Source organism: Trichosurus vulpecula, chromosome 6, assembly GCF_011100635.1.
Source record: "Trichosurus vulpecula isolate mTriVul1 chromosome 6, mTriVul1.pri, whole genome shotgun sequence".
Classification (NCBI taxonomy): Eukaryota; Metazoa; Chordata; class Mammalia; order Diprotodontia; family Phalangeridae; genus Trichosurus; species Trichosurus vulpecula.
This window is the reverse complement of record NC_050578.1, coordinates 54,166,502-54,177,562: the sequence shown is the minus strand read 5'-3', so window position 1 is coordinate 54,177,562 and position 11,061 is coordinate 54,166,502.

Here is an 11,061-nt window from a genome sequence, read left to right as displayed (position 1 = left end):
TTTAAAATAAGCAATGATAACAGCAAAACCAACGCCATTATCCTGAAGAGGTTTTGCCAATGGGCCAAAAGCATCCATGACACACACACACACACACAAAAGGCTTAAGAATCTTTGACCCAGGACTAAAAACAATACTATCATGTTCCTTAGTTAGTGAGGTCTCATCTCCTCAGCAAGGGATTCTCAGGTGTCAACGTCCCAAACTATTTAAAACAAAGTACAGATGGCCAGGCCTATTGGTTAAAGCCATTATGTTCAGGCTCTTCTTATCCACTGGACTTAATGTTTTTGCTTTAGAACTCACTTAAGTGCATGGTCAGTGTTTTATGTATCTCCCAATTATAATGTTTAAAGTTGAGAATATAAATGGTACTTCCCTCATAGCTACCAAAGAGCCCTAGAATTTGGGATACTCTAATTTTTAAACCCTAAATCAGTCCCATTCTTTCCTACATATAAATGAATGAATGAGGAGACAATTACAGAAGTGACTTTGTGCTTCATTCTTACTCTTTTCATATGTAGATACAGCCAATCACAATCTGAAAGGGACAGCCTGTATCTCTGTATCATTACTGGCACCACAATTGTTATGAGTAGAAGAGCTAAACACCTCTGTTGAATTAATCAACCAAAAATATATGGGAAGAGGAGAGAGAGGAGAAATAGATTACTTCCCTCCCTCCTCCTTGCAAGACAATGACATAGTAATGGTAAATGGCCCATAATTAATAGCTAACATTCACATGCAGAGAAAGAACTATAAAGTCTGAATGCAGATCAAAGCATACTATTTTCAATTTTTTTGTGGCTTTTTCCCTTTTGTTCTGTTTCTTCTTTAATACATGACTAAGGTAGAAATATGTTTACATGATTTTCTACATATATAATCTATACCAGATTGCTTGCCATCTTGGAAAGGGGGATGGGATAGAGGGAGGGAGAAAAAAATTTGAAACAAAATTTTATAAAAATGAACATTGAAAACTATCTTTACGTGCAATTGGGAAAAAAAAATACTATATACCACCACCGTTCCCAAAAAAGAAAAGTATCTAAAAATTGCTAATATATACATTTTAAGATTTTCAAAGCCTTTATAATGTTATCTGATTTGACCCTCCTAACATTCCTAGAAGGTAGGTGCTATTCTTATTCCTCTTTTACAGTTGAGGAAACTGAAGCAGACAGAAGCAAAGTTACATGCCCAGGGTCACAATCTAATAAGAATATGAGGGCAGAGTTGAACTCCAGTCTTCCCGATTCCAGGTCCTATGATTTATCTGCTCCACCACTTAGATGCTACCTACACTTGCCCCCACCAGAAATGGTATTCCTGGTCATCCCAGTTCCTAGTTTCCTTCTTCTTCCTGTTTCCTTTTCTGAAAGCAATGGTCAGAACATCAAAATATGTTCTTAGATTTTTGATGGTAGAGGATTTAGGTCAAGATATTTCAGCATTTGCCCATAACTTTGTATTTGGTCTCACCAGATATTATTTTCTTGACTATTGGAAACATATTTGCCAGATCTCAGGAAGCTTGCCACGTGTAATTTGTAAAATCTGAAAGGGCGGGGTTTCATCTTGTCTAAACTTTGTATTTTCCACAGCATCTGGTACAATCAATGCTCCATTTGTATTAGGTGATTAATCATTGTTTGTTGCTATTGTAGTCCTAGAAATAATAACATGTGATGACGATGAAATGAATTGCCTGTAGCACTTTTAGGTTTGCAAGGCACTTTATGAAAGTGATATTATTTGACATGTAGAAGCAATGACATTTTGATAGAACTTTAGGTCTGGAATTGAAAGGGATGTCAGAGTTTATTTAGATTTAGCCCTTCATTTTTCTGATGAAGTACCTGAGTCCCTTGGAGGTCAAGAAACTTGCTACATAATCATCTGAAGTAGGATTTAAACTTAGGTCATCTGATCCCATAGCCAGAGTTTTTCTCACATCATTTAAATATTTTCCATTTTATCAGATTTTGGTAAATATTTTCCTCGTTCTGAAGGGGAAATTTTCTCCCCTTCCTTATCCATATGTAATTTGTATATTTCAATATCATTTTGTACCTTGTGTTGAAGTTATTTATCAGTGTCTCATTTCCTCTACTAGGTTGTAAAGTCTGTGAGACAGACACTAGAACTCATTTATCTTTGTGTCCTCCCACGGTGCTTTGTACTTAGGGGATTCTCAGTAAGTCTTTGCTAAGTCTGTCAGAATTACTACTTCTCCATATTTTTGGGAAATATTTTTACTCAAAGCTCCTTAGAAGAAAGGATGATTCCCATTTCATTATCACTGATTTCAATCTAGAAAATTGAAGCGAGGAAGATTGTCACATTTCCTTGGTCATTATAATAAGTGTCAGATAAGCAAGTGGATTTCAGAATTCAATCTGTCCTAACAAATATACAAAGTGTCTTCTTTTTGCAAGGTACCATAGAGGTATATGAAGAAAAATTAGCCATAATTCTTGCCCTTAAAAATTTTGTTACCTAGGTTGGGAGCTAGGACATGCCCATGAATAACTATGTTATCTCACCAACGAGGGTGAAATCTAGGGATATTCTGGTGTAATGTTAATGCAATTGGGAAGATCTTTCCCATCCATTAATGGGCCTATGTGATCTACTTTGAGCCCCTGAGTCACATGGAAACCTGAGTCACATGGGCCTGTGGTGGGAGCATCTTGCTGAATGGGTGGAGCAGGAAATGAGTGAGTGTGACAGAACAGGAATAAACATTTCACTTTAAATCTCTCCTCCTTCTTAATCAATTAATCACCTACAAGGCACTTATTAAGTATTTACTCTGTACCAGAAACAAAGAGCAAAAACAAACAAGCAAACGAATAAATTAAAACATTTTTTGTCCTCAAAGAGTTTAAAGCTTTTGGGAAGACATATATGCAAACAGAGTATATAGAACATATAAAGTATATATATATATATATATATATATATATATATATATATAATATTATATACATATATAATATATATGTACATATATGTATATATTATACGTATGTGTATTTAATAATATTTAACACACTGTGGGGCAGTGGAGGAGTGGGGCAGAAATCAAGTCATCATGCCAGAGTTACAGTTTAACCTGAGCTTTGAAGGAAACTGAGGACTTGAGGTAATTCGTATGTTTCTCCTAATAATTCCTTAATTATTATCAAATACTTTTGTCAGTCTCATATGAAGGATTCACATCTTTTCATTGTCATCACCATTTCATTATTCTCATTGCTTCCTTTGATTGTAGCACTGTTTAAATCAGTCATGCAAATTAACATCCATGTACAGGTTCAAGTTTAAGAGCCCTTCTCTTCGCAAATAATGCTCGTCTGTCAGTTCTGTCCCTTCTAGGCTATTTCCAAGCTCAGAAGAGAAATGGTTGAAATTGTCATAGCTACTTTTTATTTCATTTTTACCATGCTGATTTGAATTTCCATTTATGTCATAGAAGAGGTCCTTAACTTGGTGGTCAATGAACTTATTTAGAAATATTTCCATAATTGTATTTCCATATTTTTAGCTTACATTATCAACTTATATATTTATTTTCTTCATTAAGAAACATTGTTCTCAAAAGGGGTCCAGTCTGCCATGATATATAAAAAATAGTAAACCCCCCTGCTCTATAGGGTTAGTCTCTTGAAGTTGTCTCCTCAATTTGACTACATAGGGCTATGCATATGTTATAAATACACACTATAATATATCATTAATATATTATTATGTATTAATTATAAAAATATAACTTAATACATTAATTTTAAGTATTAATTTTTGTTCATATTAATATATAAATTATTAGATATTAAATTAATAATATAATATATAATCTACATATATATTTGGTATTATAGCAATTTGGTAACTGAGGTAGTTGCTGTTATGGTCCCTGTTTTACAGATGAGGAAACTAAAGCCAAGAGAGGTTAAGTGACTTGTCTGGGGCCACACAGCTAATAAGTGTCTGAGGCAGAATTTGAACTCATAACTTCCAGACTTGAAATCCAGCACTCTCTTTTTTTTCTAGAATCATTGCCACATTGGATAATTGTCTACATTGTAGAATTTCATTGCTTCATTTTTCTCTTTTTAAACTCAGAATTTAATTCAAATCTCTGATATAAGTATTTTCTATTCAGTCATTTTTATGAAGTGGTTTTCATTGCTTCAAAAGTCAATAGACAAAAGCTAAATAAATACAAAGGAGAAATAATTTTAAAAAACAGACAGAAGATCATATATATTTGGGGTAGTTTAGGCATGTATGGTTAGGGGAAGGGGTCTCATGGAAAGGATGACATAATATCTTAAAGAAAATGCTAGAATATTCTACTTGGTTAAAAAAATCAGAAAATTGTATTGTATTTAATGAAGAGAAGAAAACAAAAAGTATTACAGAATGAGACAAAGTAATTTTGTTACTGCTTTGTTAAATTTGATATGTGGACATTAAAAAACATAATCAATGGCACTTTAGTTCCTTATACAATTTTCTTTCTTGTTCTTTGTTGATTGAAATGTTTGTTGTTTGTTAATGTTTAAGGTCACAGTAAAGGAAAAAAAAACTTAAAGAGCAGACTTTTTTTTTTTTAAAAGAAGGGAATAAAATGAAGAAAGCCATGAAAATGAAGGTTTGGATGCTAGTCACATTATATGTTCAATAATTAAAACTTCTAAGATAGAAACAAAATTGGCTAGATGTAAGTGAGTTAAAGATTAGTTTAATTAAAGGAATGGAAAAGGAACATGAGCTTTCATGAGCTTTTTTTTTTTTTTTACTTTTACTATAGGTTAAAGAATAGGACCACATAAAATTGCTCGGTAGTAACTTTATTTGGGCATGGCAAAAGTGAAAAGATAAAACCCTCATTGATTAAATCAACATAAATAATTTGTGATCTCTGATTCATCAGAGTAAGCATAGGAATATTCTAGGATGGCATTTTCCAGCCCATTTAATCAAAAATATGTTGCTCAAGGTAATAGAATATGCTGTTATTTTTAATTTTTAATTTCTTCACATCCTTGGGGAGGTTCTACCAATGGATGTCTCATAATTGGCATTATGAATTATCTACCATAGAAAGGAAGCTTCAAATTCCAAATCCATGTTTTCAATGCTCTTAAGTACCTTAGTAGCCAAAGAGACATAATGGTCCTTAACTCTCCTTTGGTTGAATCATCATTTTAAAGGTCTGGCTTTGCAGCTACACCCACCCCCATTTGTAGAATAGATATGTGGTCTCCTCTCATTAGATGCAAAGGACATCAGCATTGTTGGAATGATAAACACTGCTGTGTAGATTGTAAAGGTCATTACCATGGTATTTATCATGAAGTTATGAATCATGCAATTATGATGATAATTCCTGTGCCCCTGGTGTCTCCAACTATCCTGTGTCTGAAGGCAACCTCTCAGCTGTGAATGAGTTTTCTGTGTACAGCTTACATTAAGAGAGTTCATTTTATTGCAAACCAGGAAAATAGAGAGTGTACCATTCCCACACAGAATTTATTTCTGTTTATAAAGTGATATGTAATGCCAGCCAGTGTCAGACAAGTGGATTTTCTGGTGTTATAAATCCATTTTTCCATGGGTAATGTAAAAAATAGCCAAATACTATATGACAATCGATCACACTGATAAGTTCAGAGTTGAGTGTTGAAAAGAAGTTTAGAGTAAATCTATGTACTAAGTAATCATACTTTGCTAAAATGACAATAAAAAAAAATAAGGTCAGAAGAAAACTTAGGAATGCAACATTTTCATAACATGCTCTATAAATTTATCTCATTCTTTCCACATCTCAAAAAAGTAGTGAAGCACTGAATGAATATAAGTTGGACCTATGTGAAAAGATACCAACTGGAAAACTGTAGCTTCTCATCCTGATTCTATCTAGCCCTGGGACCTTGAGTGAATATCTTCAATATGCCAGGCCTCAGATTTCTGCATCAGTGTGATGGAAGAATCGGAAGAGATTAGATACTCTCAACATTCTGTAATTTGACTTACACTTAAGCATTACTCATTGACCAAAATAATCTTGACCTTGGCAAACAGTAGAATTGTTGACCAGGATTCTATTGGTTGTAAACCTTTTTTTTTTTCCAATTCTTCCTAGATTTGGCTGGAAAACCATTCTGTACACAAAGTTTAGCATCTGTGTTTTGACAGATGGTGTCTAATTGAAAGAAAAATATGTGAATTGTTTTCAAACTATACAACTGATAAAGTTGGATAAATAGTACTCTTTTGGTTTTGGCCAGCTTCAAGGTCTCATAGCTAGATGGAAGAAGACAATTGTGCAAAATGCCAAAGTAGAATTCAAAAGATTTAGCAACTGATTGGATGGTGTGGGGGAGTGAGAGAGAAGAGATGAGTATGACCCTGAGGTTGGGGTGATTAGAAGACCATTGTTGCCATCAACAGAAATAGAGAAGTTGGACAGATTTGATGCATCTGGGGGAAAGACAACATGTTCTATTTTGGACATGTTGAGTTTGAAGTGCCTATGGACATGTTACATGGCACAGTTGATAGAGAGCAAGTCTTGGAGGCAAGGCAGCCTGTTCTGGTCCCTTCTCTGACACATTTTCCTGACTGTGTGAGAGAGATCCACCTCAAATCCAGGAAGATATCCCATCTATACTCCATACTTGCTCTATAATTCTGGGCAAATTAGTAACCTCTTGGTGCTGTAGTCTCTATAAGACTCTGAGCTGGAGAAAAAAGTGCTAACTTCCATAGGAAATGAGAATTTTATTACCAGGGAATTCCCTATATTAGTGAAATCCTACATCGTCTTTATCCCTAGAAGACAACTTGGTAAAGAATTCAAGCAGGCTTTTTAGAGACTAGGAACTGGAGATCTGTAGAGAGATGGATGAGGGTTGGATACACACACATACACACACACACACACACACACACACACACACACACACACTTTTTGAGAGAGGGAATCATCTACACAGAGGTGATTATTGAACCAATGGGAGCAGACCAGATCACCAGGAGTGAGTGTAGGAAAAAAAATGCTCTCAGACAGAGCCCTGGAGTATACTTACATCTAATATGCATTTAAGGCTCCCATATACTCTAGCCAGCCTTATCTATTCCAAGCATGACATTGCATCTTCCACCTCTATGATTTTGCACTGGTTTTCCTCCATGCCAAGCCTCCTCTTCTCCACCCCCTCTGTCTCATTGAATCTTTCACTTTCTTAAGGATACAGTCCCAGCATCACCTTCTATTTAAAGCCCTTCTGAATATCCCAAAGTATTACTTCCCTCTCTTCCTAACTACATTATTTTATAATAATATATAAAATTATTTTATGTATACTTGTATTTATCTTGTATGTAAAGGCATATGTATAAATTATGTCTTCTGATATGGTTCTTGAAAGCAGGTAATGTACAAGTTTATGCTTTTGTCTTCCTAATATGTGGTACATAGTAAGTGCTCAATAAATGCTCATTGTTTGATTTCTAGAGAGTAGGACATGGATAATGAACCTTCAAAGAACTGGTCAGAGAGGTAGAAGTTATGAATTCAGTTATAGTTATCAATTTTTTTTAGCTTTAGACTCTTTACCTATAGAATTTTGTTTTGCCTTGACATGCTCATGCTTATGACAGACTTGTTCCAGTAATAACCTGCTAATGGAGAGAGAGAGAGAGAGAGAGAGAGAGAGAGAGAGAGAGAGAGAGAGAGAGAGAGAGAGAGAGAGAGAGATGTCCTTCAAACCTAATGCTTTGTCACTTCAGAAGTATTCTTGAATTCTTGATTTCTAGTTAAGGTCATTGGATAGAAAAACCTACCTGTCTGATAGCAGAGCTTTGCCATATTTAATTTTGGACACAAAAGTAGCAGGAAAAAGTCATAGTGGTTAATTTTAAAAAGCAAAGAGAGTAGGAAGGAACAGAGAACTAAAGAAATAGAGAAGTCAGAGGCTTGGAACGGAAAGAAATAATATGGCCTTAGAAGCAAGAGTCAATTTGCACTCCATTGTCTCTCTGAAGTGATAAATGAAGGCTGAGAACTGTGACAGCTTTCCTAAGACAAAATGGCAGTGGTCAGAAGTAAAGTTGCCCATTTCCATGGGGTTATGGGCTACCTAAAACCCAGGTCCATTTATTTTTGATGTGCTGAAGCTTCCCAATGAGTTCTAAGCTATCTGGGAAGGCATTAGAGTTGGATTAAAGTAAATGGTGATTAAATCAAGCTAATTAGGTTGAGTTTGGTGCAAATTGTTTCTTTTATATTTTGATTCAATTTTTTTCTTTCTTTTCTTACATGTTAATGTAGGTAGGAGAGCAACTGGGTCTGTGATTTACTAGTGTAGGTAACTCCCAGGCAAGGAAGCTCCCATCTGTCAATGCAAATCAGCACCTTCTCTATAACTTACAATCATAGAGGACTACCTAGACTGTTTAGAAGTTAGATGACTTTCTTAGGATCACAGCCAATGTGGACCACAGGTAGGACATCTTCTAGGCTTTGAGACTGGCTTGCCATCCTCTCAAATTTATGTAGTTAATGTTTAATTTTTATGTCAATCTTTTTTTCAACTGATTGATAGGTATGGTGATACTTATTAATTTCTGATACAAGGGAAGGAGGATGGTGGATCTCTTTAGCTCCAGAGCTCTGGGCTGTGTTAGGGTTAAAGCCATATTACGTCTGGCACCAATATGGTAAGTCCCCAGTGGTGGAAGAGCAACCAGACTACCTAAAGAGGATTGAAAATGATTCGGGTTAAATTTCTTATGGTAATCAACAGTAGAGTGGTCCCGGTACTTCTAGCCTGGATAAGATAGGGAGGCTGTCATTAAAAAAAATTGATTGATAGAAAACAAATCTAATGTTTATTATTTTAATTAATCTGTGATGATACAAGGCTGCCTTTGCATAGAGCTATAGAGCCTCAAATCTACCTGAAATCATCCCCATCTATGTGATGTTTCAAATCATGGCCTTAATCATTCCAGGAGCTTGGCTCAGGGGAGTCACCAGGAGCACCCATAAAAGCACTAAAGCTTTAGGGAGATGGGTTGAGCCAGACAGGGAGATCCTCGCCACTTTCCATCGTCTGTTTCCTGACCTAGTTCAGACTTCATGCTTTGAGTTTCTGCTTCAGCAATCAGTTTCCTTCTTTATCTAAATACTTTGCATTCAGACTTTTTAGCTTTTCAAGTAGCAATAGTAACAGCCATCTATATAGAACTTCAAGATTATAAAGTACCTTCCACAAGACTGTGTGATTGGAGAGCTACTTGGTTTCAAGTCTCTCTCTGAGCACAAGCATAAATATTGGGGGTTCCTTGAGGGCAGGGACCATCTTTTGTCTCTTTTTGTATCCACAGTTCTTTGCACAGTGCCTAGTAGCACCATAACAAATGTTTAATGTTGAGCAATGGGCTCTTAGGCACCAGCTGTTCTTTCAAGTTTCTTGGAGATTTTATCAAGGGTGCTGAGTGCTGGTGCCCTGAGCAAACCTTCCATGAAGTGGCATGTGTTGTTCAAATGTTTTAGACAGGTCCAACTTTTTCTGACCCAATTTTGAAGTTTTCTTGGCAAACCTACTGGAGTCATTTGCCATTTCCTCCTCCAGCTCAAATTATTGATGAAGAAACTGAGGTAAATAGAGTTAAGGGACTTGCCCAGGGTCATACAGTTAGTAGATGTCTGAGGCCAGATTTGAACTCATGAAGTAAGTGTTCCTGACTCTAAGCCCAGCATTCTATGCAGTACATCACCTAGCTATCTGTATTGCCCATATTTCCAGTAAAGTGCACTTATTGAAAAGCCCTAAATTTGGTGGTTGGATGTTTCCAACCTTAGATGTAAGCCTGTTGCTGTGTGTTGTACATATCATTTGAGAAAACTCACTTATGCTGTGCATCTGCCTCTTTTTATATCACAATTAAGGACTGAGGTGATCAGGAACTGGCTGTCTCTTAGAGATTGCAACTTGAGTTGCTGATCATTGGCATATCCGTCTATCCACAAATTCAAATGAGAAGCATAAACTTCTGAGCCACTACTCAGGCCAATCAGTAGAGAAAGAAACCCTGGGGAAGAGGAAACTAACTCACCATCTCATTCTGGTGTTAAAAGAACAGTTATCACTTAAGCAGCTAACTACCAAAAACCAAACCAAAGCAAACAAAACAGAACAAAAACCTGCTTCCAATGAAGCAAAGATAGTGAGTTAGGAAGTTTAATATAAAATTAGCATACCTTATGGGAAGAATGGAAAGTACAATGAGGAGTTATGGTAGTACTGAATTCTAGATGACATGGTAATTGTGGTCCATTATATATTATATGTGGCATTAATTAGATATCTGTTTTATTGATATCTTTAGTCTAAAGTCTTAACATATAACATGCACAAGGCAGCTATATAAAATGAATTGGAAACATTTTCTGAACTGTTGAATTTCAGGGCAGAATATTCAAAAACTAATCACAGACACCCCCACTGTTGTCTGCCCTTCTCTGGATGATTTGATTTAGGCCCATTTCTCCAACTCATTTCTTGTCTCATGTCTTCTCAGCATGAACCATTCTATGGAGCCTCCATTAGCTCACGGAATTGTATTAGCACATCAGGGCCAAAGCTTTACAGGTCAGTCCTTCTCTGGTTCCAGTTCATGGTGCTATAGTGTGATGCTATGTTATGTAGTCCTGAAGTAAAAGATACTCATCTTCCTGAGTTCAAATCTGGCCTAAGACACATACTAGCTGGGTAACCTTGGGCAAGTCACTTCACCCTGTTTGCCTCAGTTTCCTCATCTGTAAAATGAGCTGGAGAAGGAAATGGTAAACCCCTCCAATATCTTTGCCAAGAAAACCACAAATGGAGTCATGAAGAGTTAGACATGACTGAAATGATTTAACCACAACATAATGCAATGAGATTTGGTGCTATAGTCCTTCCAGCCTTAAGTGGTAGGATGGGGGCAGAAGGTATGGCTTATGCTGACCTAAGCATCCTAGTAGGAAGTGA